Genomic DNA, 27,500 nt, shown 5'->3' on the forward strand with positions numbered 1-27,500 from the left:
ATAATCAAGGCCACAGAAAATAGCTTTGTCTTTCGGTGGTCTCGGTATAATGCTGTATGAGCCGCGGCCCATGAATCTTTAATCACGGCCCGGTGGTGGCATAGCCTGTATCGTTGCCAGACGCACGATTATGGCTAACTTTAACCTCAAATAAAATAAAAACTACTAAGGCTAGAGGGCTGCAATTTGGTGTGTTTGATGACTGGAGGGTGGATGATCAACATACCAATTTGCAGCCCTCTAGCCTCAGTAGTTTTTAAGATCTGAGGGAGGACAGAAACTACAAATGAATATTCTAATGTCAAGGTTATTCCTGCCCTGTTATAGTGTCTGATGAATCTGTGTTCGGTATAAGTGTTAATTCATGTGCCATTTTCACAAGCTTATCTTTTTCCTTTCCATCTTTTAACACTCTCTTTATTGTTAATAAAGTTGAACTGGGCCTCCCCATTGAAAATAATGTGGTTATTAGGTATTTGAAATGTGCCCTACTATTGTATAAATTAAAATGACTGACAGCATGTAATGGTTATCAGAACCCTTGAGCGATGTCTGAAGCGTTTTCATCAATACTTAGCCGTAATTATTGCCATTTTTTTATATATAAAACTTAAAAGTTTCTTCTGAGAAATAGTGATTACTTGTTCCTCACGCCTACCTGTTCAGACGTAATCACATAGCACACCTTTCTTTACAGAGTTACAGACCATATTGACTGTATTTTTGAATCACGTTTCAGGATCAGTATTCATTTTCCTAAACATCCCTTCCTCACCTAAGATTATTATAAAAATCATACTTTAAAAATCATATGATCTCCCGTCTTGTAAAACAAAAAAATCAAGTGGTTACTATAAAAAAGGGATTCAGTTTGAAGAAGCTTCAGTCATTAGTTACGTCATTCACTTTGCATTTATGCTGTCTTTCATTTTATGTGATCATCTATAATGTAAATGTCTTTTCATTGTAGTAAAGAAAATCTTTATCAGTTGCAATAAATAAATAATAAGAACAAAAACCAGTATATCAATTCAATGAGGACTTTTCTTGTAAAATCATCGTAGGTAGAATACCACACTTGAATACTAAGAACATAAAGACCTTTATTGTACAGTCACCTGAAATTGAAATACCACGCATAAATAATAAGAACAAAATTCAGTATATCAATTCAATGAGGACTTTTCTTGTAAAATCATCGTAGGTAGAAATACCACACTTAAATACTAAGAACATAAAACTATATCAATTTATTGTACAGTCATCTTAGGCAGAAACACCACGCATCATAAACGCCAAGTACATAAAAAGTCAGCCCCGTAGGAGGGGGGTTAGTGCCGTCAGTGCACCTCATGCGGTTCACTGCAGGCATTACTTAGGATTCTTTGCGGCATGCCTTCGGCCCCTAGCTGCAACCCCTTTCGTTACTTTTACTGTACCTCCTTTCATATTCTCTTTCTTCCATCTTACTTGCCACCCTCTCCTAACAATTGATTCATAGTGCAACTGCTTTGAGGTTTTCTCATGTTACGCCTCTCAAACCTTTCCCGTCAATTTCTGTTTCAGCGCTGAATGACCTCATTGGTCCTAGTGCTTGGCCTTTGGGCTAAATTCTATATTAAATTCAATTCATAAAAAGTCAGTCTAAAATCCCAGACACCAACGACGCGTGTCGCAACAGAGACGGCTAGAGAGAAAGTGTGTGAGACCCAGCTAGCCAACAGAAATCCCCCCGAAAATAGCCCAAACATCGGCAAATAGCGCCCGAAGCTGTTGACTGTCCTCGGCTAAGAGGGAGAGAAACAATGGGCGAAACAGAAAGAGTGAAGAAGCCTTTATAGGCAAATCCCACAACAATGGGAAAGGGGATTTTCGTTGATTTCCCTCCCGCTTCTCCTCCTCACAATACGATCTCCTTTGAGGTGCGTTTGGCCTCTCGGCCATATGAGACTGAGGTCTTCTTGTTCTCCTTCTTCTTCTTCTTCTTCTTCTTCTTCTTCTTCTTCTTCTTCTTCTTCTTCTCCCTCTGTAGATAGACAGACAGAGAGAGAGAGAGAGAGAGAAAGGCAAGAGACTTTTCCGATTTACAGGAAAACTGGGTATGTTTTTCCATTTATACCTAGCAGGTATTTGAGCATTATTTCGTATATATATCTCGTGTGTGTATGTATGTATGTATGTATATATATATATATATATATATATATATATATATATATATTATATATATATACATATATATATACATTATATATATATATATATATATATATATATATATATATATATATATATATATATATATTTTAGAGAGAGAATGAGACTCAGCTTAATGAAATGGCAAGCATTATCACAACCTACTAAAAACCCCTTAACTGCCCATATATTACCATACATTAACGTCAGACACGCGATGAAAAATGTCCTTTTAGTGCTCCCTCGTCGCGCCATATATTGCGGAAATTAATCATATATATTATTTTGAGAACATCATCATTACTGCTTTAGGCGTCAGCCTCCGGGTGATTTGCGACGCTTATTAAAACGTGTCTTTTATGGTGAAGGATAAAGATTTACGCGTTGAACGTATTCAGTTTTGATCGTTAGGGAAATTAGCAATGTACAGAACTTAGGATTTCAAAATAAAATCAGACAGTTTAGGTAATTTTATGTAGTTCTGTTTCTTTGGTGAATATGAATAATTGCGATTTTTAAAACGTTTCTTTTTATGGAAAGGAAATAATGATTTACGCGTTGAAAGTATTAAATCTCGATCATTAAGGAAATTAGTGTGATTATTGGCGTAATTTCTTTCAAAGCAAGTAAAATGATTGAAAGTACATGGTTTTAAAAAGTGTTTGTCCCCGTTGGGGGGTAGCGCCGTCAGTGCACCTCACGGGGTGCACTGTAGGCATTACTAAAGGTTCTTTGCAGCGTCCCTTAGGTCCCTAGCTGCAACCCCTTTCATTGCTTCTACTGTACCTCCGTTCTTATTATCTTTCTCCCATCTTGCTATCCACCCTCTCCTAACAATTATTTCATGGTGAAACTGCGAGGTTTTCCTCCTGTTAAACCTTTCAAACCTAACTACTCTCCATTTCCTTTCCAGGTTGAATGACTTCATAGGTCCCAGTGCTTGGCCTTTGGCTTAAACTCTATATTCCTAAAAAGTGTTTGCAACTAGCGACTACTCTCTAACGCATGATAAAACACAACTCTGTACAGAAGCAAGAGACCCAGCCTCTTCATTAAAACTTCTGCCTTTTCGTCAAGTTTTTTTAGTCGTTCTTATAAAAAGCCCAAAACATCACCTTTCGTACTTCTAGGCGGGTAGAAAAAGTGATATAATTATACAGCGAAGTGGAGCGCAGTTTTTGAAAGTGGGGAGAAGTTTACAGAATAAAATGTAAACACCTTTATAAGCTTAGGTTAATTTTTATGATGGAATTATGGCCAGGAAGGAGGCACTGTCTTTGAAGTGTGTGTGTGTGTGAAGAGTTGCAGGAAATTCTTAACTTCAGGGTGAGATAATCAGCATTCAGTCAGTATTGTATATGATTAACCTGGAATTATTAGCTCTCCAGTACAATAACATTAATGACCTTGAGTAATTTCTTTGTCTGTTATACAGAATATGGTTGGAAAATAAGGCGTTGAAAAGTATATTTTTAGATATAAAGATAGATAGAGAGACATTTATATCCAAAACTAGTCAGTATTGTATGTGATTATCCTTGAATCATTAGCGTTTCAGTACAAAAGTAGGAATAAACTAAATACCAATTTTCAGTCCAAAATAGACCTTATTTTTCTGTTATGGATGACAATCCTAATTAGCCGAGATGTCGTTTGTCTTTCACCTTCCTCTGTTTCAGTAATTAATGCTAAAGTTTGTATCATTCCACGTGACAAAATAATTTTTCCTTTTTTTCAATCTGACGTTATTTTTCCTTAGAAAACAGTGAATTTAGCTCACAATCCTATTCCCTCGTTATCTTTCATTGCTTTTGTAATTTTAGCCACTTATTTTGTTTGTTACTCTGTCAATCCGTGGCACCATAAAAGGGAAGAGGGAGGCTCTGTTTTTTAAGGTTAGTTGAAGGAGGACTTGACAGACAGACAGACGGGAAACGGCTGAGAGTGAAGAAAACCCTACCTGGAGTGAGTGAAAAGGTAAGCGCTACATGGAACTCGACTCACTTAGAATCAATAAGAACTTTTTACACGTCGATCTTCATTACACGCTGGCGGAAGTGTTTGGAAGATTCTCTCTCTCTCTCTCTCTCTCTCTCTCTCTCTCTCTCTCTCTCTCTCTCTCTCTCTCTCTCTCTCTCTCTCTCTCTCTCTCTCTCTCTCTCGTGGGTAAAAGAATTTGTTGGTAGGCCTATCAAAAAAATAAACATTCAGTGCTGACGAAGCTACAATGAAAACCTTTAAGGGTTGTGTGTTTGTGCTGTTAAATTCTCTCTCTCTCTCTCTCTCTCTCTCTCTCTCTCTCTCTCTCTCTCTCTCTCTCTCTCTCTCTCTCTTTTGTTAAAGAATCTGTTGCTAGCCCTATGAAAAAAAAAAAAACATTCAGTGCTGACGAAGCTGCAATGAAAACCTTTAAGGGATATTTGTGCGTCTGTACTCTTAAATTCCTTTTTTTGGGTGATTGACAGGAGAACTGCATTAAGGAGTGAAGGTAAACAAAGGAATTAGGGGAAAATATACATTTACTTCAACGGTCGAGATCTGGTGGAACGCCTTGCTAAAGAGAAGGCCTTTTTGTTTGTGGTGAATCTTACCTTGCTCTATTTCAATGTGGGGAAGTTTTGAGAATCGTTGCAAATAAGTTTTAGAAAGGTTGGGCAGTGAGTAGTCTTTTTTTATATTTTTACTAAATGTTTAATGTTTTTGGTGTCAAAGTTTGTCTGTTGTATATTTTAGTTTTCTGTAAAAGAAAAGTATTGTGCTGGCTTTGCTTATCCGTCCGCACTTTATTCTGTCCGCGCTTTTTCTGTCCGCCCTCAGATCTTAAAAACTACTGACGCTAGAGGGCTGCAAAATGGTATGTTGATCATCCACCCTTCAATCATCAAACACCAAATTGCAGCCCTCTAGCCGCAGTAGTTTTTATTTTATTCAAGGTTAAATATAGCCATAATTGTGCTTCTGGCAGCGATATGAGATAGGCCACCACCGGGCCATGGTTAAAGTTTCATGGGCTGCGGCTCATACAGCATTATACTGAGACCACCGGAAGATAGATCTCTCTTCGGTGGCCTTGATTATACACTGTAGTGGCTGTACAGAAAACTCGATTGCGCCGAAGAAACTTCGGCGCATTTTTTCTTAGGTAGGTTACATGATGCTGTATTAGACAGGAGTGGAGGCTTTATGCCAGAGTAAATGTGTGCATATATATATATATATATATATATATATATATATATATATATATATATAAAATATATATATATATATATATATATATATAAGTTATCAAGTGGCTAGAACAAAATAACGAGAACGCCAAGAACAAATTATAGTGAACAAAGGTAATTAGTGAAATTATCATCCAGGTATTAAATTGTTAGCGAAGTATTTACAACCATTTTTCCTCTGCAGAAGGTAAATGATTCTCTGTGGGAATCTTACAGAAATGCAGAATTAGAGAGCTCATTTGCATAATCATTTTCAGGAGCCAAACATTTCGGATTTCATCACAGTATTTTTCAGTGTCAAGAGAGGAAACATAATGCTTTCATTAAATGGAATTAGGATTGCTGTGAAATTCTTGGTCATTATTCAAGAAAGAAATAATTAAGTTGGTGTAGTATATTCTTGAAAATAAAAACATTCAGAGCAAAGACGTTTTAAGTTAAGTTATTCTGAGTGTTTTTGAGTGTTGTCAGTGCTGCTTAAATGATTATTAATTTTATTTAACTAATCAAGAATGTAATTGAACTGGTAGGTAAGTAATTAAGTAAATGGGCAAGAGGAGAATAGATTAACGTAAGTTGTAAGGAGGAGAATCGATAGGAATTTTAATAATTCGGTGAATATAAAAAAAGGTGGACATTGACAGTAGCAGAGGCCATCAAAATGTTAATGGCCCTTTATAAGAAAAATACTGGTAACACTAAAAGAAAAATAAAGTCCTGAAGACGAGGGTATTTAAGTAAATGGAAAGGGGTGGGGGCGGGGTGAAATGTCAATCGTACACACACACACACACATATATGTGTGTATATATATATATATATATATATATATATATATATATATATATATATATATATATATATACCTATATATATATATATTAATAAAGTTAAAGGACCTACGTAGAGTATTTAATTCTGCTACCAGATTGACCCCTATACACTCAAGTCATCAGTAACCCCCACTGACTCCTCTGCTGAAAAGAACATCAAGTTGAAGACAGTTAAGAGATTTGCTATCACATACAGGCAACTGTGCTTATATAGCATTAACTGCCCACTTGAAACCTGGGTGTTTAGAGAGAGTGTCGCTGACAACCGTATCCATTTCTGTCAATCAGATGATGAATATTAAACATAACTTCCGCAATACTAGGATACCTTTTGATACGCTTGTTTTCCAGACCCTGAGAAAAAGGAAAAAAAGCAGGATGGTGCCGTGTAATATTTTACTGCAATATATATGACGTAAAAGTGTCTTTCCTCTCAAAGTTGTGAAAGTTGTTGGAGATGTCATGTCCAATCTCACGGACCCCAAAAACGATTGTATTCCTGGGGACTTATTTCTGTCAGAAATTGAGCCCAGTCACGCCACATTCTCAACTTGGGCCATAAGAAAGAGAGTATTTTGTATGTCAGTTATATTTTTCTTTATATAATGCTAAAAGTTACCTGCGTGGGGACGTTTACTGAACTCTCCAAATAACCCCTTGGAAATATAGACAGTCGACGTTCAGACCTTACCTGATAGTTTGAGTCATAGTGAAATAATAAACCACATGAAACATGTAAAAGGAAATATTAAAACTATGGGATTCTCGGCAGGTAATTATAGCGAAATACTATATAGTACTATATACAATCAGAAACTTTTTAAAGGAAATATTATAATTCTATGGAATTATGTATTTAATGTTATTTAATTCTTGACTATAAAACATTATTCTTATGAGATGATTCCACTACGACTATTTGTATTGTAGTTGAAAGAACAGAAATCATTGATTTTAATAAATATTCGATAGCAAATATAACATAACAGTAGGACGACTGAACAGGTAAATTGCCCAGTAGGTTATGTAGCGCCTAGCTAAACAGAAGTTCTAACTTACGAAGTTGTTGTCGAGACAGTTCCCTTTGGTGTTAGTGAACTGTGTAAGCTGATATGAACTGCAGAAGATTTGGTAAGCTTTTGATGATTATTATTATTATTATTATTATTATTATTATTATTATTATTATTATTATTATTATTATTATTATTATTATTAAGACAGTTTTACCAGACCACTGGGCTGAGTATCAGCTCTCACAGGGCTGGCCCGAAGGAATTGTTTTGAAAGTTTTTTTTTTTTTTTTTTTTTTTTTACATTTTGTCAAATTACAATTCTTCAAAAAGTTTACGATTGGATTAATTGGAAATATTGAAGTTTCCGACAAAATTCCACTGATCGACTTATTTGTAAAGCTTGATAGCCGACTGCACAGTATTTATTATTGGAGTAAGGTAGCTGGAAGAGTGAAAATTGTGGAACAGAATAGAGGAATGTATGTTTAGGAAAATGAATACTGATCCTGAAACGTGACTCAAAAAATACAGCCAGTATGTACCGCCTGTAACTCTGTAAGTTGAACTGAATATAAAATTTACGCCAGTGGCCAAGTGCTGGGACATATGAGGTCATTCAGCGATGAAATAGAAATTGGCAGTAGAAAGGTTTGAAAGGTTTGAAAGGTGTAACAGGAGGAAAACGTCGCAGTTGCACTATGAATCAGTTGTCAGGAGAGGTTTGAGGAGATACATAAAAAGGCTACATAGCATTAACTGCCCACTTGAAACCCTGGTGTTTGGAGAGAGTGCCGCTGATAACAGTATCCACCCTGGTGTTTGGAGAGAGTGCCGCTGATAACAGTATCCACCCTGGTGTTTGGAGAGAGTGCCGCTGATAACAGTATCCATTTCTGTCAGTCGGATGATGAATATTAAACATAACTTCCGCCAAAACTAGGATACCCTTGGACACGCTTGTTTTCCAGGGACCCTGGGAGAAGGAATAAACAGGGAAATACGTTTGAAGGAGTCTTGTCCCACTCGATGGGTGAAGCGCAAATTCAATCAGAGCGTCTATGGCTGCCAATCACAAGTACACCCTAAATCTCCCAAAAGAACAAGGGACGATTTTGTTTTCTCTCTCTCTCTCTCTCTCTCTCTCTCTCTCTCTCTCTCTCTCTCTCTCTCTCTCTCTCTCTCGTTGGAAAATGTCATTAAATCATTGGAAATATTTTTTAAATAGCTACTTTCCTGTAAAATGATGCTTGCATCTCTCTCTCTCTCTCTCTCTCTCTCTCTCTCTCTCTCTCTCTCTCTCTCTCTCTCTCTCTCTCTCTCTCTGTCGATGGAAAATGTCATTAAATCATTGGAAAGATTTTTTGAAATAGCTACTTTCTTGTAAAACGACGTCTCTCTCTCTCTCTCTCTCTCTCTCTCTCTCTCTCTCTCTCTCTCTCTCTCTCTCTCTCTCTCAATAAACATTCTGCTAATCATTAGAAATATTTTTTTATTATAGCTACGTTTTCGTAAAATCGTAAACATAGCCCTTAATTTTCTCTCTCTCTCTCTCTCTCTCTCTCTCTCTCTCTCTCTCTCTCTCTCTCTCTCTCTCTCTCTCTCTCAATAGAAAATGTCAATAAATATTGTGTTAATCATTTTAGAAATATTTGTTATTATAAATACGTTCTCATAAAATCGTAAACTTAGCCTTACACTCTCTCTCTCTCTCTCTCTCTCTCTCTCTCTCTCTCTCTCTCTCTCTCTCTCTCTCTCTCTCTCTCTTTCAGTAAAAAATGTCAATAAATATTATGTTAATCAGTAGAAATATTTTTCATTGTAGCTACGTTCTTGTAAAATCGTAAACTTAGCCCTTTACTCTCTCTCTCTCTCTCTCTCTCTCTCTCTCTCTCTCTCTCTCTCTCTCTCTCTCTCTCTCTCTCTCTCTCTGTCAGTTCGTATTGTAGCTTCCCCCTTTTCGTTCTATCATTCTTTCCGGGAATATTTTGTCATTCTGAATCTTCAACATGAGAATTGACAAAATTGTTTTTTGCTATCCTTTCATTTTATGGTTATGAAATTTTGATTTATATTTTTTATATATATTCTCACGGATACTTCTAGTCACACACCTGTTCATTATGATGAAAATACGTTTTGTTTACGCTTCGTTTTTAATGAAAAGAAAATCTATGATTTTGTAATGCGATTTTAGCCTGGCGATAAAAGCGATGCAGAATTATTATATGAATCGTATGGTTCTCGTATTTCGGGAAAGTTTAATTTCCCCAAATAAATAATCATAGACGGTGTATCACGTTACCATAGCCAATTTTTTCATAATCCAGAATAGAAATATGAACTCTTTATTCATAGGTTTTCAAGACATGACATTGTAAGGCCTAAAATAGTTGTTTTCAGTTGAAAATAATTACGATGATAATAGGTTTTGTGTCCATTTTTTACATAAAATTTTATGAATTTTTAAAAATATCTTTATGCATCAAAACCTTTAATCTGTGAAGGCTTAAACGTAAGGCCTAAATTGGCTTTGATGTTTAGAATGAAGTTGTAAGCAATGATGATGGTAACTGATTTTGTCCCTATTTTTCATATTGATTTTTATGATTAATTGAAATATTAGTATATATCAAAGCCTGTAAACTATAAATCCTTAAACTTATAAAAAAAATATGACTGACAGTTCGTTTAAAGGTTTATTAGAAAGTAGTTTCATTCCCCGACATCGGCCTGTCATTCGTCTGCCGTTGACAGATTATGTTATAAAATAATCATATCTGGAGAAATTTCATAGATCTTTTACCAGGGATCTATGGAAGATTTGGCGTTTTATTACGTAGTTTATTCAAGTCACAGAATCCGTTCACTCAAGAAGGTGGTTGCGCCGTCACTGCACCTAACGCGGTGCACTGCAAGCATTAATTAAGGTTCTTTGCAGCGTTCCTTCGGCCCCTAGCTGCAACCCCTTCCATTCCTTTTACTGAAACTCCACTCATATTCTCTCTCTCTCTCTCTCTCTCTCTCTCTCTCTCTCTCTCTCTCTCTCTCTCTCTCTCTCCGTAGGGTGGTAGGGCCGTCAATGCACCTCGTGCGGCGCAATGTAGGCATTACTTAAGGTTCTTTGCAGCGTCCCTTCGTCCCCTAGCTGCAACCCCTTTCATTCCTTTTGCTGTACCTCCTTTCCTATTCATTGTCTTCCATCTTACTTTCCACCCTCTCTAACAGTTGTTTCATGGTGCAACTAAGAGGTTTTCCTCCTGTTACACCTTTCAAACCTTTTACCGTCGATTTCAGCGTCCCTTCGACCCCTAGCTGTAACTCCACCCATTCCTTTTATTAAAACTCCTTTCATATTCTCTCTCTCTCTTTCTCTCTCTCTCTCTCTTTCTTACTTTCCAATTGTTTCAAAGTGCAATTAAGAGGATTTCCTCCGCTACACCTTTCAAACCCTTTTGACTCTCAATTTCTCATTCAGCGCTGAATGATCTCGTAGGTCCGAGCGCTTAGCCTTTGGCCTGAGTTTTATATTCCAATTCCAGTTTACGTTCTTTATATGATTTCTTGACACATTTAACCGTCGTCATTCTAGCAACCTAAGAAATTTATTTCAAGTTACTTTTATGTACGTTAGTTTATCATCCACATTAATGTAGTTTATTTCGTATTTTTCCCGAAGTTTGAATTTTTGCTCTCAGTTGCTAAGTATACTTCAGATATCATTTACACTAATTTTGTATGACTATACGTCACAGAGTGTATACGTACTATGCATGATCCATGTGCATTTGTTTACGAACTATACACTTAATATTTTTTCGTATTTTTCCCGTTCTTTGAATTTATCCTTTCAGTTCCTAAGTATACTTCAAATACCATTTGCATTAATTATGTATGAGTATACGCCTCAGAGTGTACATATGCGTACTATGTATGACTCGTGTGCATTAGTTTATCAACTATACTCTTGGTATTTTTTCGTATTTTTCCCGGTGTTTGAATTTTTCCTATCAGTTCCCAAGTATAATTCAAAACACCATTTACGTTAAATATTGTATGTGTACATTCGTCTGAGTGTATATGTAATTACAATACTAACTGAGCTGTAAAGACAATCGCGAGCACGCTTCAGTAAACCTGGATTGGAAGGTAACACTCATTACGTCCCGAAACAGGCGTAATTTCTCTTGACGTTCCAAGACGTCTCCGGTCAGCTTAGCAGACAGTTACACAGCTGGAATATATTGACCTGACCTTGTTCAAGACACTCGGGGAAGCAGTAAAGGACTCTGCTGTTGTTGTCGAAATAGATGGATGTATAGATAGATGGATGGAGACCTTGGCATATGCAATTACCGAATGGATATTCCTTATTCACCGAAATACGCTTAAAACTGTGACTTTCTTTTGGTTTAAAACAATGGTTCTCAACCTTGGTGGGGGGGGGGATGCCCCTAGGGGGGGAGTCAGCAATTTCCAGGGGGACGTGCGAGCCCTATGGAAAATTTAAAAATTCTTTTAATTATATTCGATATTCTTTAACAGGAGTAAGGAACTAATATTCAGAAGTTTGTGAAAAAATGCAAACGTATTGCCTTATAACGTTAGTTTCCTATAGTCTACTACTCTGGTTAGACTCGTTGGGCTTACCATGTTTCGTAATTATTTGCCTCCCTCCCTATCCCTCGAAACCCCTTCTCTTTTGCCTTTTTTTCATGTCCTTTAAATCTGGGAAGGAATTTTACTCATAGATGCAAGGGGGAGCGTGGTAATAAAAAGGTTAAGAACCACTGGTTTAAAATATATTGGATTTTTTGTTATACGTGGCGGGAGGATCTGATAGTGATAGATAAATAGATACTGACTTGGCTGGTATTATTGGCAAATGAATCTTCCTCATCCCCCAAAATATACATAAAACTGTATATTTCTTTTGGTTAAAGATACAATTGATGTTTTGGTTATGCGTGGCTGAGTTTCTGATAAGGAAATTTGAACGAATAAATTTTACCGAACGATTTTGTTGTGTGTTGGGAGGGGGGTTGTTTAGTCACTGCGATATGCAGGTAATAAATTTCATCAAAGGATTGCATTTAAAGTAGTCTAATTAGCTGAACATCATAAATCAATAACAGTGTCATTTATTCCTCTGTTTCTTCCTTTCAGGGACAAATTATACCGGTACGGAGGTTACAATTATGAAATACAGTGGAAATTTCCTCAAGCGTCGTACGATAAACTACAGGTGAGTAGCCTTTGCTGTCTTCAGACTTTTATTTTATTTGTTTACACTTTGAGCGGCGTATGATCTGATCGTCATTTATATATATATATATATATATATATATATATATATATATATATATATATATATATATATATATATATATATATATATATATATATAGAGAGAGAGAGAGAGAGAGAGAGAGAGAGTATTATTTCTACATTTCCTGAGTAAGGGCTATTCAAGGAAGGTACACACACACATACACACACACACACACACACTTATATCGCAGGATCATACCAAGTCCTCGGAATTCGAGACTTTTGTGGGAGAATCTTGAATGAGATGGGAAATAAAGCTGTTGGATTATGCAGACTTATGAGAACTAAAATTGTAATTTTAAGAAATACGCGGTTTATTGTCATTTTTTTATTATTCACTGTTTTGGATGCTAAAGTTATGTAATCTAATAATGTATAGAATATATATATATATATATATATATATATATATATATATATATATATATATATATATATATATATATATATATATATATATATATATATATATATATATATATATATATATCTGTGTGTGTGTGTGTGTGTTTGAGTGTGCATTGTTTATTTATACAAATCCTAATTTTCCCGTGCATATGCCTTCATTTACAGTATGTAACTTATGGGCATATGGTCGTATATAAATTTCCATGCTTTCATAATAATAACCACCATATATTTTAAGATAATTAATAACTTTATCAGCAAAATTATACAAGAAAAATTATCAAAAAATTCTCAAAAAAATTCTGAAATTCCTTGACTCTTCACCACGCCCCTAATCTTCTCATAGCCACTGTTGACCCCATATTAATGGCGTCTAATGATGTCAGTTAACTTCTAAGGAACGCGAGTGTAATGAGGTCATTAAAAGCCCTTCATAACTCATAATGAATACCCATCAATATTCATATTCTCGCATAATCAAGTCATACATGCGTTAAGTCTCTAATGATGTCTGAAGTTTTTGTCCACGTTCGTATTTGCCTTAATTTATTATGCTTATGTTAAATGCAATTTATGTGCAGTTATTTCCTCGTGTACCTCTGATGCCCCTAAGCATACTTTGAATCTTCATACAGTAGTGGAGAAACAAATCCACACTTATGTATGGGTACAAATATACTTAGAAATAAATCTGGACAGATAGCTTTCGAGAATCTGGTCGATTCGCCTTTTCAATTGAAAGGGGAATCGAAGATTCACGAAAACGCTTTGTAGAGATTTATTTTCAATGTATATTTGTACCCATACATAAGTGTGGATTTGTTTCTCCATTTTAAGACTCATGCTACTATGAGTATTTTTTAATAGAAGTTTTATTATTCATATGGTGAATTATGCATGCTTAAGATTAGGACAATTACATATGCAAATCACACTTGAAAGTTTCGAATTGCTTTACTTAAGTGAACTAATGCATATTAGCAAAGAACAAAAATACGTAAAGGAAGGTATTAAATAATTATGTCCTCAAGTAGGAGAGAGAGAGAGAGAGAGAGAGAGAGAGAGAGAGAGAGAGAGAGAGAGAGAGAGAGAGAGAGAGAGACTATACTTTAAGAACTGCTTCACCCATTCCGTGGTTGACAGAGAGAGAGAGAGAGAGAGAGAGAGAGAGAGAGAGAGAGAGAGAGAAACTATACTTTAAGAACTGCTGTACCCATTCCATGGTTCACAGAGAGAGAGAGAAACTATACTTTAAGAACTGCTTCACCCATTCCGTGGTTGACAGAGAGAGAGAGAGAGAGAGAGAGAGAGAGAGAGAGAGAGAGAGAGAGAGAGAGAGAGAGAGAGAGAGAGAGAGAGAGAGAGAGAGAGAGAATACCTTTAAAAACTGTACTTTAAGAACTGTTTCACCCATCCCGTGGTTGACAGAGAGAGAGAGAGAGAGAGAGAGAGAGAGAGAGAAGGCGCAAGCCTTCGTAATGTAGGCAAATGCATCCGAAATATGTAATTACTTCCATATATGCCAAAAAAGTCTGATCAGGGTTGAACGCAATATCTTATTTTCGTTCCTTGGGTTGTGTCTGGTTAATTTTTTGTGGTTGAATGTAACACAAAAGGAAGGACGAAAAGATTTGGTTTATTGATACCAAGCTCGGTAAAACTGACACCAGGAAGACTTTGCATTACACTACATAAAAGAGCAATCTTACTTCCATTCGTCTGGTTAGCTGGAATTAGCTTAATCAGATTATCCTGATGAATACCATCCCTAAAAAAAGCCAGGGAGATGGCATAGAATGCATATGATGAAAAGTATTTACCGAGATAAAAATATATATTTTTTTATCTATTTCTACAGATTGGAACCTTGAGGATAGAAATGTTTCTCGATCAAGAATATATTTCTTATTTTTTGTTGTCTGTTCATACAGACTTGAATCTTGGGAAGGAAAGAGATTCTTTTTTATCAAGGCATTTCCTGTAACCGAGGCTGGAATACGCTGTCCCGAACATTTCAGTTCAATGTTGTTGTGTGACTTTTATTGTTGACAATAAGGAAGCGTTGCCCTTACATTTTAAGATTATGAAATACTTTCAACTCTCAAGACTTAAGATCAAAACTCTACAACCACTACAACCGCAGTTAATTGAATATTAAAATATTAAAATTAGCATTATGAAAATAAAGGAAAAAATAGAATATATCTCCCTGATGATGTCGGATGCTGTCCCCAGTTCTTTGTTTAAAAATAATTCGTCTAACAGCGTTGGGCTTTTCATGGGTGATTAAGACTGACCGCAATGGGAGATATGTTAAATTTCTGCAAAAGCTGAAGGTAATATTCACTATTTTTTTTCTTACTTTTTTATGATGATTACGAAGGAGAGACAATGCATAGTATATCAGTTAATACATACATACATTGTATTATTATACACACACACACACACACACACACACACACATATATATATATATATATATATATATATATATATATATATATATATATATATGTATATATATATATATATATATATATATATATATATATATATATATATATATATATATATGTGTGTGTGTGTGTGTGTGTGTGTGTGTGTGTGTGTGTGTGTGTGTATTGCTGAAGATTTTGTCTTGCAGTTTCCACGTTAATGACACTGTTCTAACGAGACTTCACTTTTCAGTAAGAGACACAGGTAACTGTATAACTCTAAGAAATAATTCTTTTATGTACTTAAGAACTGGGAAAGCCTTTTTTTATTATTATTACAAATACACCGATAGAAAAAAGCAGAGGGGAAACAAACGGTCAAACAAGCAAGCGACAATAAAAACAAAACGACGACAGAGGACATATTTCGGCGCTGAAAGAATCTGGATGAACATTTCATATATGTAAATATACGTGGCGTCGAAAAAAGTGAATTTAGCAAAACCAGAGCAATATTTCTGTCCGGACAAAAAGGAGTGCTCAGGGTTTGATTGTGTCCCGGGAAATATTTGTATCTTTTTTTTTTTTTTTTTGTAATTCCTTTAAAAACCAGTCCTCTGTTTTGGATGCAACCAGTCGAAACCTTCATTAAGCTGTATTCCACCGTGATATGGATGTTTCGGGTATTTCAAGAATGGGTTAATGTTTTACTTTGTTGTTTTCTTTATTTTTTAACTAGATGTGAAATGTTGTTTTGACATGTTGCCCTCTCCTACTTATCTAGGTCTTCTCTGGTGTGTGGAAATGTGTGTGCGTGTGTGTTGTGTTCGTCCGCCCACTAATCTCACAAAGTGGTTGTTGGATGACACTGTGCCATAGGTCTTTCGACGAAAGCAGGGTTGCTTGTAAGGTCCGTGGTAGATCCAAATGCAAAATGTCTCCATTTTATGAGCTATCGAAGTTCACTCTAGGTATGGGTAGTGTTCATTTTATGAGTAATCGAAGTTCACTCTAGGCATGGGTAACACTGAGAAAGGTTTACACTGCATGGAAATACTTCTGTGTAAGGTGGTCTAATTAAAGCTGTGGAAGCTTCAGCTTGATTTAACAATTTAGAGATGAGTATTGCATTGACTAATTGCTTCAGATTAGACTGGTTATAATTATAAAGGTAATCATAATTGAAATTGACCAAAACAGTAGAGATAATAGCTGGTTTCATGGTTAACAACATTTTGATCTTGAAACCTTCAAAATAATTATTTAAAGGTAATGAAAGTTAAAATTAGATTTTCCATTGACCAAAACAGCAGAAATAATAGCTGGTTACGTGGTTAACAACATTTTGATAACGATGGTGATGATGCCATCAAACTAATTATTTAAAGGCAGTCATAATTAAAATGATATTTTCCATTGACTTAGACCAAAGCAGCAACATTGATAAACAAGTGAAGTCCACGTATTAGTTTTCTCAAAAGGAAACTATTGTGCCGGCTTTGCCTGTCCGTCCACACTACTTTTTCTGTCCGCCCTCAGGTCTTAAAAACTAATGAGGCTAGAGGGCTCTAAATTGGTATGTTGATCATCCACCCTCCAATCATCAAACATACCAAATTGCAGCCCTCTAGCCTCAGTAGTTTTTGTTTTATTTAAGGTTAAAATTAGCCATAATCGTGCGTCTGGCAACGATATAGACCAGGTCACCATCGGGCCATGATTAAAGTTTCATGGACCGCGGCTCATACAGCATCTTTTCAGTGGCCTTGATGTACAGAAAACTCCATTGCCCTGAAGGAACTTCGGCGCAATTTTTACTTGCTATCAGCAGTAACCCATGAAAAACTATTTCCAGAATAAAACACTCTTGTATTTCCCTTTGAGTATCCTTCTCCACCCAAGAAAGAAAATAGAGAACAAAATAATCAGTTCTAGACGAAAGTGCCTGTCACTTTTCATTACGATATATCGCTGAAGATGACAGTGCAATAAAAAAAACTTGAGAGAGGCCGTCTTCCATCTTGCCAGTGGTATGGCCTTTAGAGTCCACAAGGGTCATTTTCCCACCAGGTTTCCATGCTTTTGTCGACTTGAGTGGCGTCGTTGCCTTCTGCTCTATTATGACAGTTGCTGCAGGGTCCTCGAGATCACTGGGTGGTTTATTTATTTGCTTTTTTGTCCTTCGAGTTGTCGTTTTGTTTACATTTTTGACGATGTACATCTTTCACTCTTGACTTATCTTTGTAAATGTGTTAGTTCTTTGGTCTCTCTTGTTAGAATCTTGTTAACTTTATACTGATTCGTTCCATATGAATAGGGTTCATCTTTAAAATAATAATAATAATAATAATAATAATAATAATAATAATTATTATTATTATTATTATTATTATTATTATTATTATTATTATTATTATTATTATTATTATTATTATTATTATTATTATTATTATTATTATTATTATTATTATTTCATTCTTTATATATAATTTATAAAGACCTTTAGTGCTTGTATTCTGTTCACCGTCTTCGCTCAGCACGTCTCTCTCTCTCTCTCTCTCTCTCTCTCTCTCTCTCTCTCTCTCTCTCTCTCTCTCTCCCGCTGATGTAAATTCAAGTGAAGGTTTAAATGCCGAAAATAATTCGTAGCTCAAATGCTTTGTTAGTGAAATAAGTAAATAGGCAAGATTTATATGGTCGCTATGTGAATGAGAAGCAGTGATGATAATGGTAAAAATTATATCCGTTTTAATAGTAATAACATCATGAAGGGGTTAAGAATATGCATTAATTACAGCTCTCTGTTATTAATATTTCAACACTTTGTAGCTTACTGTAATGTATATGATTGTTTTTCGTAAGCTATGCATAGAAATATTACAATGTTATCATCAAGATTAATTATTAAATCCTTTTCCCCTCTTTGTATTTGTGAGGTTCATGTAATTAATAGATAAATATCTCATAAAAAATTCAGTTTACAGAACTATCTTATGAAATTCTTATAAAGAAATTCAGAATTCAAAACTAAAAATCAAATTTTAGATTTGAGTTTTCTGTAAAAGAAAGCTATTGCGCCGGCTTTGTTTGTCCGTCCGCACTTTTTCTGTCTGCACTTTTCTGTGCGCCCTCAGGTCTTAAAAACTACTGAGGCTAGAGGGCTGCAAATTGGTATGTTGAACATCTACCCTCCAACGATCAAACATACCAAGTTGCAGCCCTCTAGCCTCAGTAGTTTTTATTTTATTTAAGGTTAAAGTTAGCCATAATCGTGCTTTTGGCAATTATATAGGATAGGCCACCACCGGGCCGTGGTTAAAATTTCATGGGCCGTGGCTCATACAGCATTATACCAAGACCACCGAAAGATAGATCTATTTTCGGTGGCCTTGATTATACGCTGTAGCGGCTGTACGGAAAACTCGATTGCGCCGAAGTTTCTTCGGCGCATTTTTACTTGTTTATTTTGGAAACTGATGTCTTAATGACTAGGGAAAATTAATACAGGCTTCATAGATGCCCATCTGTTTTCAGGTAATTTATTGCCCTACCGCTCTCTCCAAATAAACGGCACTACGGGGAATCATTGTGTGTGACAGACAGACAGACAGACAGACAGAGAGAGAGAGAGAGAGAGAGAGAGAGAGAGAGAGAGAGAGAGAGGAGAGAGAGAGAGAGAGAGAGAGAGAGAGAGAGAGGGGGATGGTATCGTTCTTTAGAGGGTCCGGAGAGATGATAGAATTATTACCCAAGGGGACACACGTACACATTTATATATACTATATATGTATATATATATATATATATATATATATATATATATATATATATATGTATATATATATATATATATATATATATATATATATATATATATATATATATATATATATATATATATATATATAATATATAAGGAATATATATTTCTTAACAATTTTCTGAATACCCTTTCACACATGTAAACTGAAAATATGCCTAAATTGCATTTTTAAACCTGCAGAGTTTAACGCGTATTAATTCGTCTTGTGACCACTTAAAAGATAGAAGATTTTTATGTTATTTAATCATTTTCCTCCTGAAGCAATTTATAGCAGAATACTTTCCTTTTCAATCAGACATTCGGCAATTCTACTAGAAGCGTTCCATTTCGTTCCATTCTTTCCAAATCAGTTCCTCCTGCTTTCCAGAAAGTCCACTTTCTCAAGGCAAAAGGTGACCTCGGAGGCCTTTTGGCATTTATTGAAAAAGAACCTGTTACTCTGCTTGCTATTCGGTGTCAATAAAGGCAGCAATATTCCCTCCCGACACAAAGTTCACCCAGGGCCATTTCTGTCTTGCTACATCTTGTTCACTCGAGAATGCGTTCGCTCACAGTAATTGCGCCAGGGAAAAAATATTCGGTACTGTCATCGTAGCCTTAGCCTGCAGTTTCTCTCACGGTTTATGACAGAGCTGTTCTGGTATTATATATATAAATATATTTTTAAAGCGTATCCTTGAGTAGTAGAATTAATGGGAAATTAGAGTCTTTGTTTCTTTCTCACGTTGATGGAAGAGCTGTTTGTGCAATGTATATATAAATATTTTTTAAGCGTATTCTTGAGTAGAAGAATTAATGGGAAATTAGAGTTTTTGTTTCTTTCTCACAGTTGATGGAAGAGCTGTTTGTGCAATATATACTAATATTTTTTTAAGCGTATTCTGGAGTAGATAAAATGAATTAATAGGAAATTAAAGTTTTGAAAAACCCTCAAGCGTATTTTATAGCCTGAATATGGTTTGCAGCGGAAGCATATTTTGTTTGAGGGTAGAATGAATTTAGTTTCATTACCTCGTCCTACATACAAGAGATCTAGGGCTATTAGAAGTTATTAGCTGGAAATTAAAAGGTTCATTATGCGTATCAACGGCGCTCAACATTTTGGAAAATAAAATGTGAGAAACAGTTATGATAATGATGGTAATAACAATACTGGTAGTGCAGTGAAGGACGAGAGAGAGAGAGAGAGAGAGAGAGAGAGAGAGAGAGAGAGAGAGAGAGAGAGAGAGAGAGAGAAGAGAGAGAGAGTAAATTTACAGTCTTGGATTAATTCACATTTAATGTGAATCTAGAAAAACATGTTCATTATGTAGAATGTGCAGAAGTAGAAAGGAGAGAGAGAGAGAGAGTAAATTTACAGTCTTTGAATAATTCATGTGAATCTAGAAAAACATGTTCATTATGTAGAACGTGCAGAAGTAGAAAGTCGAGAGAGAGAGTAAATTTACAGTCTTTGAATAATTCACATTTAATGTGAATCTAGAAAAACATGTTCATTATATAGAATGTGCAGAAGTAGAAGTCGAGAGAGAGAGAGAGAGAGAGAGAGAGAGAGAGAGAGAGAGTAAACTTAGTCTTTGAATAATTCACATTTAATGTGAATCTAGAAAAAACATGTTCATTATGTAGAATGTGCAGAAGTAGAAAGTCGAGAGAGAGAGAGAGAGAGAGAGAGAGAGAGAGAGAGAGAGAGAGAGAGATAGTAAAAGGGCTAAGTTTACGATTTTGCGAGAACGTATTTTTAATATCAAATATTTCTCATGAATAACATGATATTTATTGACATTTTCTATGGGGAAAGAGAGAGAGAGAGAGAGAGAGAGAGAATACTGATTAAGACGTATGGAATCAATGCACATTACGAAATAGCTGTCCAAGCTCATTGCTGTTCTTATAGTAATTACTCCACGCCAAATTTTTTTCTTGGTTGATTTTCGTAGCTTGAGAATAAGACCGAATTTATTGACATTTCATATATAATTTTGTTTTCAGAAATGGAGGTGGCCTCATGTATTTGAGTGGACAGCAAATGGGACATTCAACATTAGTGAATCTTTTACTTGTAAAATCTGATGCTTCGGTGATCCAGGTAAGTTCCTACTACATATTATTACTTTCATCAAATTGTCTTTTGTTTATGTTTTCTAAATGAATTCGTTTAGAAGGTGCTATGTGTAGTGGGTATAAATATTCAATACCCATTGACTGAGGAAAAATAAAATTAGCTATATAATAGTGTCGTTATAGGGGTCTGTTGATATCAAAATAGAAAAATTATTTGGAAAAAAAATTACAAGTTCTCGCTTCGTCATTACTGTACACACGCACATACACTCATAAATATATACGCACATACACTCATAAAAATATAATACTAGTTGACCAACCCAGCGCCGCCCGGGAAAACTCTGAATGACAATCGATAAATATTCTCTCTCTCTCTCTCTCTCTCTCTCTCTCTCTCTCTCTCTCTCTCTCTCTCTCTCTCTCTCATCCTTTCCTGTTAAGATAGTTGCTTCAGTTACATTGCCCATCATTTTTGACATTTTATATTTTACCCCTCTTCACCCCCCTTTCCTATCGGGGTTGAACTTAGACTTGAAGGGTATCGGGAGTGTTACTGTTCATCTCAGCAACCTCGAAAACTATGGATTAGGCACCAGTATCTGTCATTTTCAGTTATTTTTACATGGCATCCTTTCCCATCCGGCCAGATAGGGAATTAATGATAATAACCTGAGTCGACTGAGTAAAGTGAACCATGGCCCACAATTTACGGATTGTAAACCAAGTGACGTTAAATTTCTTTTCATTTATTGAATGCCTGAAATATTCTTAGTAATTTTCATTACGCTTTATACCAAGATATTGTTTAAAACATTTTATATTTTATATTTTACCCCTGTTCACCCCCCTTTCCTATCGAGGTTGAACTTAAACTTGAAGGGTATCGGGAGTGTTACTATTCATCTCAGCAACCTCGAAAACTGTGGATTAGACACCAATATCTGTCATTTTCAGTTATTTTTACATGGCATCCTTTCCCATCTGGCCAGACTAGATATTGTTTAAAACAATAGAAATATAGATTTTACCCTCACTATCGATAGAAGAATTAACTTACAGTTGTGATATATGATATATTTTAACAAAATAACTTATACTGATAAATTATTAGGTTACTGGCAGACTACCACTAAAAGAAAATTAATACAAAACTGAAACAATTAATGCAAAGACGAAGGATGAGCAAATGCTCTGTTGTACAGATGAGTCAGTAGCGGGATGTGCCTGCGATGAGCCCGTGTGACGTCATTGCCCGGCCGACCAATCTTAGTGGTCCTGATGTGTATATATATATATATATATATATATATATATATATATATATATATATATATATATATATATATATATATGTGTGTGTGTATGTATGTATGTATATGTATATATATACACTACATACATATACATAGGCTATACAGTGATAATGCAAGCAAACAACGTGATGAAATTAACAAAAGCCCAGGATGCAAAACGGGAGATTACCTCAGTGTTTAAATCTTCGGAGTTTCCTGTCAAAGTGGGCTTACGTTCTTACACTCTCATGCCATTTCATCCATTTGCACATTTCCAAGGGGACATTTCGATGCAGTAATGGAACTGTTGCATCTATCTCGTGCTCATTTCGCGAAGGCGTTTGAAAACGTTTACCTTTTGACAAAGAAAGGCGCTTGATTAGGAGAGAGTTTTCTGAAAATTCTGAAATATCAGACATCGAGGGATATTTCTCGTCAGTTTCCTGACGGACGTTAGGTTAAAGTTGCACATCAAGAGAATAATTTCAGTAGGCATAAATTAATAATAATAATAATAATAATAATAATAATAATAATAATAATAATAATAATAATAATAATAATAATAATTGTATTGTTGTGCCAGGACTCATGTAGAAGAGTGTGGTACTAGAAACAGCGCACATAGTGAGAAAAATGATGGACTCCCAAGGAGGCATGATGCAACCCGCAATCCCACACTATAAAGACCACCCAGTCGAATAGGATGATTGTTATAAATGAACTTTGGACAGCTGCTGCTGCTGCAAAGAAACTAATTCGAGAGACTGAGGAACTACAATACAAACTAAACGGCATGCAGACGGCCGCACTGTTCAGTGACGTTTGCTTGAGAGAGGGTGTTCTTCCGACTCTAGGTTATTCTGTCATTTCCTGCCTATGTTTGTCGAGGGGTCTTTTTGGAAAAGGATCTCTGGTCAACCTCCCACGCCCTCTAGTTCTCGATTCCTTGTCTTCGTACTTCCTTTGTTTGCTTTGGGTCCAGGTGAGTGATTCGTGATCTTAGGACACTCGCCCTTAGGAACTTGTTTGGTCAGCTGATGATTTGCTCATTCGAGGGTTGGTGGTACTTGTCAGCTGACTGTGACGTTGATGGCCTGGGATTGTGGAGGAAGTAACGCGTGAAATAACCTGAAGCTTTTGTTTGGCAGTGTTTTGATCTTATCGTTTATTTAGTTATATCCCTTCTCGCGCTCTCTCTCTCTCTCTCTCTTGAGCTTATCATCCAACGCCCATCTGGAGCTTTTACTTAGTAAACGCTCCAAGAAGAGGTCCGTTGGAGGACGAAACTATTGAGCATATTCTAACCTTTTACATCTTTCATTTTCTTATGTGGAATACAACTGAATAATATATCTCCTCGCATAAGAAGATTACCAGCATTGTCAGGGAAGGTGCAGTGGAGGTTGAGGAATTGACAGAACAATCAGATTCCCAAATAGACAGATTTTCCTTTAGAAATTTTACACTAAACCCTTCAAGACACAGGAACTTGGGAGCCCAAGCAGAAATTCTGCCAAAAGTGACGAGGAGTAAGGAGAGGAAAAATATCTCTTCATTAAATTTATCAAAGGAACCACTATCATGCATCTCTCTCTCTCTCTCTCTCTCTCTCTCTCTCTCTCTCTCTCTCTCTCTCTCTCTCATCTCCTTTGCGAATATTTTTAGAGGCAAAGCGAAGTAATTCATCGGAGAAGATGAAAGGGATGGAGCAATCTTGCCGAGATTAACACTTCATTTAAGTCTTCGTTACAAGAGCCTAATGATAAAAGAGAGTTTGCTGGGGTGGAAAGGGGTTGTTCATTTTGACAGGGGAAATGAAGAAGTTCTTCAGCAAACTTACCAGGTGCATTAGATCAAGCGAGTGGGTTGGTAATGCGAAGCCTTGTAGGAAGAAAACCGAATATATATTTTCGTGAAATTGTAGTTGCTGCGTTATCATAAAATGAAACTAAATGAATTTAAAATCTGTTACAGCTTTTAAAATGCTTAGAGGTAGGATAGATTTGTAATTAATAAATGGGTAATTATCAGAGATTCAGGAAACCTTACCACGTTCATTGATTAAGTAAGTGGGTTGGTAATGCGAAGCCTTGTAAGAAGGAATCAGATATATTTTCGTGAAATTGTAATTGCTGCACTATAATAAAATGATCCTTGTAAGAAGGGAACCAAATAATTTTTAATGGAAATATATATAGGCCTAGTTATCGTATTATCATAAAATGAAACTATATCGAATTAAACTCCGTTAGAGCTTTGAAAGTACATAGAGATGGGATAATAGGGTAATTATCAAATGGCTAATTATCAGAGAGACAGAATGTCAAACGATATATTGATTAATGTTGTATTTAAAAAAAAATAAACTAAATCAATTCAAACGACGCAACAGCTTTGAAAGTGCACAGAGACAGGATAAATGGGTAAATATCAAATGGGTTATTGCCAACGAAACGAAATGTCATGTCATATCATATCACATCACTCACCTGTCAAAGCTTGACGTGACTTGCAGATGATACGTGGTTAAATATATACAAATTTCATAAAAGCTGAAGCCAGATCTGAGAGATCAAGATTTTTATGTTTCGAATTTCACGGCATTGCATGAAATTAAGTGACTTATTTTAGAATGCCACCGAAGGAAAAGTTAAAGAAAAGATTCCTTAACTAACTCCTTTTCGGCTCCGAAGACGCATGTCTTCATTTTTTTTCAAGACTATTTAACTTTACAATATTTAAATTTCGTTTCTCTCTTCTGAAAACGCTCAGGTATCAAAAGGAAAGGTTCTAAAGCTAACGGTAACATTCACGGCTTTCGGCTTTGCAAAAAAAAAAAAAAAAAAAGAAATAAACTAATTTATGATACCAACTAGAGACAAAATTCCCTAACTAACTCCTTTTTGGCTTAGAAGAAGCACATCTCTAATTTTTCAAGACTTATTTTACATTTAATTCTCCTTTCTCTCTGAAAACGTTCAGGTATCAAAAGGAAAGGTTCTGAAGCCACCAGTGACATTTCTTTGACAGCTGTAACCTTTACACTGCTAGATCAGTAGTGCCATTCCAACAGAGAATTAAAGCCTTTAGGTGGCACAAAATCAGACAAAGACATTGCAAGGTACTTTTAGAAGATTCTTTTAAGGCGTTTCACAATACAGAAAATTTGTGAGAAGTGAAAGAGACCTAAAGTTTTGTATAACAAAACGATACCTTTTTCGATTTATATATCCATGAGAGAGTCTATGATTGACAGTGGCGTCTCTTTGTTCGACAAAGACAGACAATGAAGATATTGAGATTTTTTTTTGAAAGGGCTCAGTTATTTTCTTATAGCTGCGTGAAAACTGTCTGTTATTGCCATGACTCCTGTCGTTTCACGGAGACAGATGTTACAATATTTGTTTTCAAAGTGCTTAGATATTTTCAGAATTTCCCAACACCGTGCAAAATACATCAGCACTGTTTCGTAAACACTCAGCATTTGCAGATATTTCAAAAGGTCGACATTATTTCATACTATGTGACATTCCTTTTAATAACTAATTGTGCAAAGAATTATGACAGGTTAGAATTTCATCAACAATTAGCCATTTACAAAACTAACTAAAATTTGACAAAATTCTTCCATAAACTCAGAAGAACCTTACATATTATCCAAAGCATCGAACCGCTCAAAACAATCTTCTCTTTCTATGAACGAGTGAATTTAATCCCCGACCATCATGACAGGTTTGAATTTTAAGGACGGTCAGTCGTTTATAAAATCAGCTACAACTTGACAAGATTCTTTCTTGAAGTCAAAAGAACCTTAGTATATTATGTTCCTGAAGATCAGTGTACGCTGTCCAAATTATCGACGGGCAAGAATTTTAACGACACTCAGTCGTTCATAAGATTATCCACAATTTGAGGAAATTATCCATGAACTCAACAGAACTTTAGTATATATTTTTTTTATTATTATTATCAGTTCACGCATGTCCAAACCTTCGAACCGCTAGAAATGATTATGAAAGGTTAGAATTTTAACGACAATCAGCCATTAACAAAATTAACCGCAATTTGAGAAAACTTATATAACCTCGAAGAACCTAAGTATATTACGTTTACCAAGATCTGTATACGATGTCCAAACCTTCGAACCGCTAAAAATAATTATGACAGGTTAGAATTTCAACGGCGATTAGCCATATACAAAACTAACTAAAATTTGACAAAATTTTTCTTAGACCTCGAAAGAACTTTAATATATTATGTTTATCAAGATCAGTATACGTTGTCCAAAGCATCGACCCACTAAAACAACCCCCCCTTTTTATGAGCAAGTGAATTTGAGATCATCTTCCATGAATTCAAAAGAACCCAAGTATATTATGTTTATCAAAATCAGTATACGCTGTTCAAACCCTCGACGCGCTAAAACAATCCTCCCTTTTACGAACGAAAGAATTTAAGTACCGACCACGGACGGTCATTTTCGCCCAGATTTCGCTTCTGAACGATGGCTTTTTGGAGACTAAATTCTGTGTGGATAAGGTATCGGAGAAACCGTTACGATGAATGTCGGGTCCAGATAAGGCGGACTGGGAAGCTTATAGCCACGGACCCTCCTCTGGTAATATGGGAAGAAGGGAGAGAGAGAGAGAGAGAGAGAGAGCAAATGAAGGCCTATGAAATTCCTGTGAAAAGAAGCCTTATCTCTCTCTCTCTCTCTCTCTCTCTCTCTCTCTCTCTCTCTCTCTCTCTCTCTCTCTCTCCCTCCTTCACCAACTTCACTGCGTTCTTTATCCATCTAGACACAGCATCGTGAATGATGTTTGAATATTATTGCTAAGAAAATTCTTGCTTTCCTTATTCCTTCTC

The 27,500-nt window shown here is 35.7% G+C and overlaps 1 long non-coding RNA gene across 1 annotated transcript in view; it reads left to right on the forward strand.

Moving 5' to 3' along the window:
• Window positions 1–27,500, forward strand: part of LOC136850770 (uncharacterized) — a 76,147-nt gene that overhangs the window by 13,986 nt on the left and 34,661 nt on the right. The window contains exons 2-3 of the long non-coding RNA XR_010856738.1: window positions 12,439–12,517; window positions 21,265–21,361. This is a non-coding gene — a long non-coding RNA (uncharacterized lncRNA). The remainder of the gene's footprint in view (window positions 1–12,438; window positions 12,518–21,264; window positions 21,362–27,500) is intronic.

This window comes from Macrobrachium rosenbergii, chromosome 22, assembly GCF_040412425.1.
Source record: "Macrobrachium rosenbergii isolate ZJJX-2024 chromosome 22, ASM4041242v1, whole genome shotgun sequence".
NCBI classification, from domain to species: Eukaryota; Metazoa; Arthropoda; class Malacostraca; order Decapoda; family Palaemonidae; genus Macrobrachium; species Macrobrachium rosenbergii.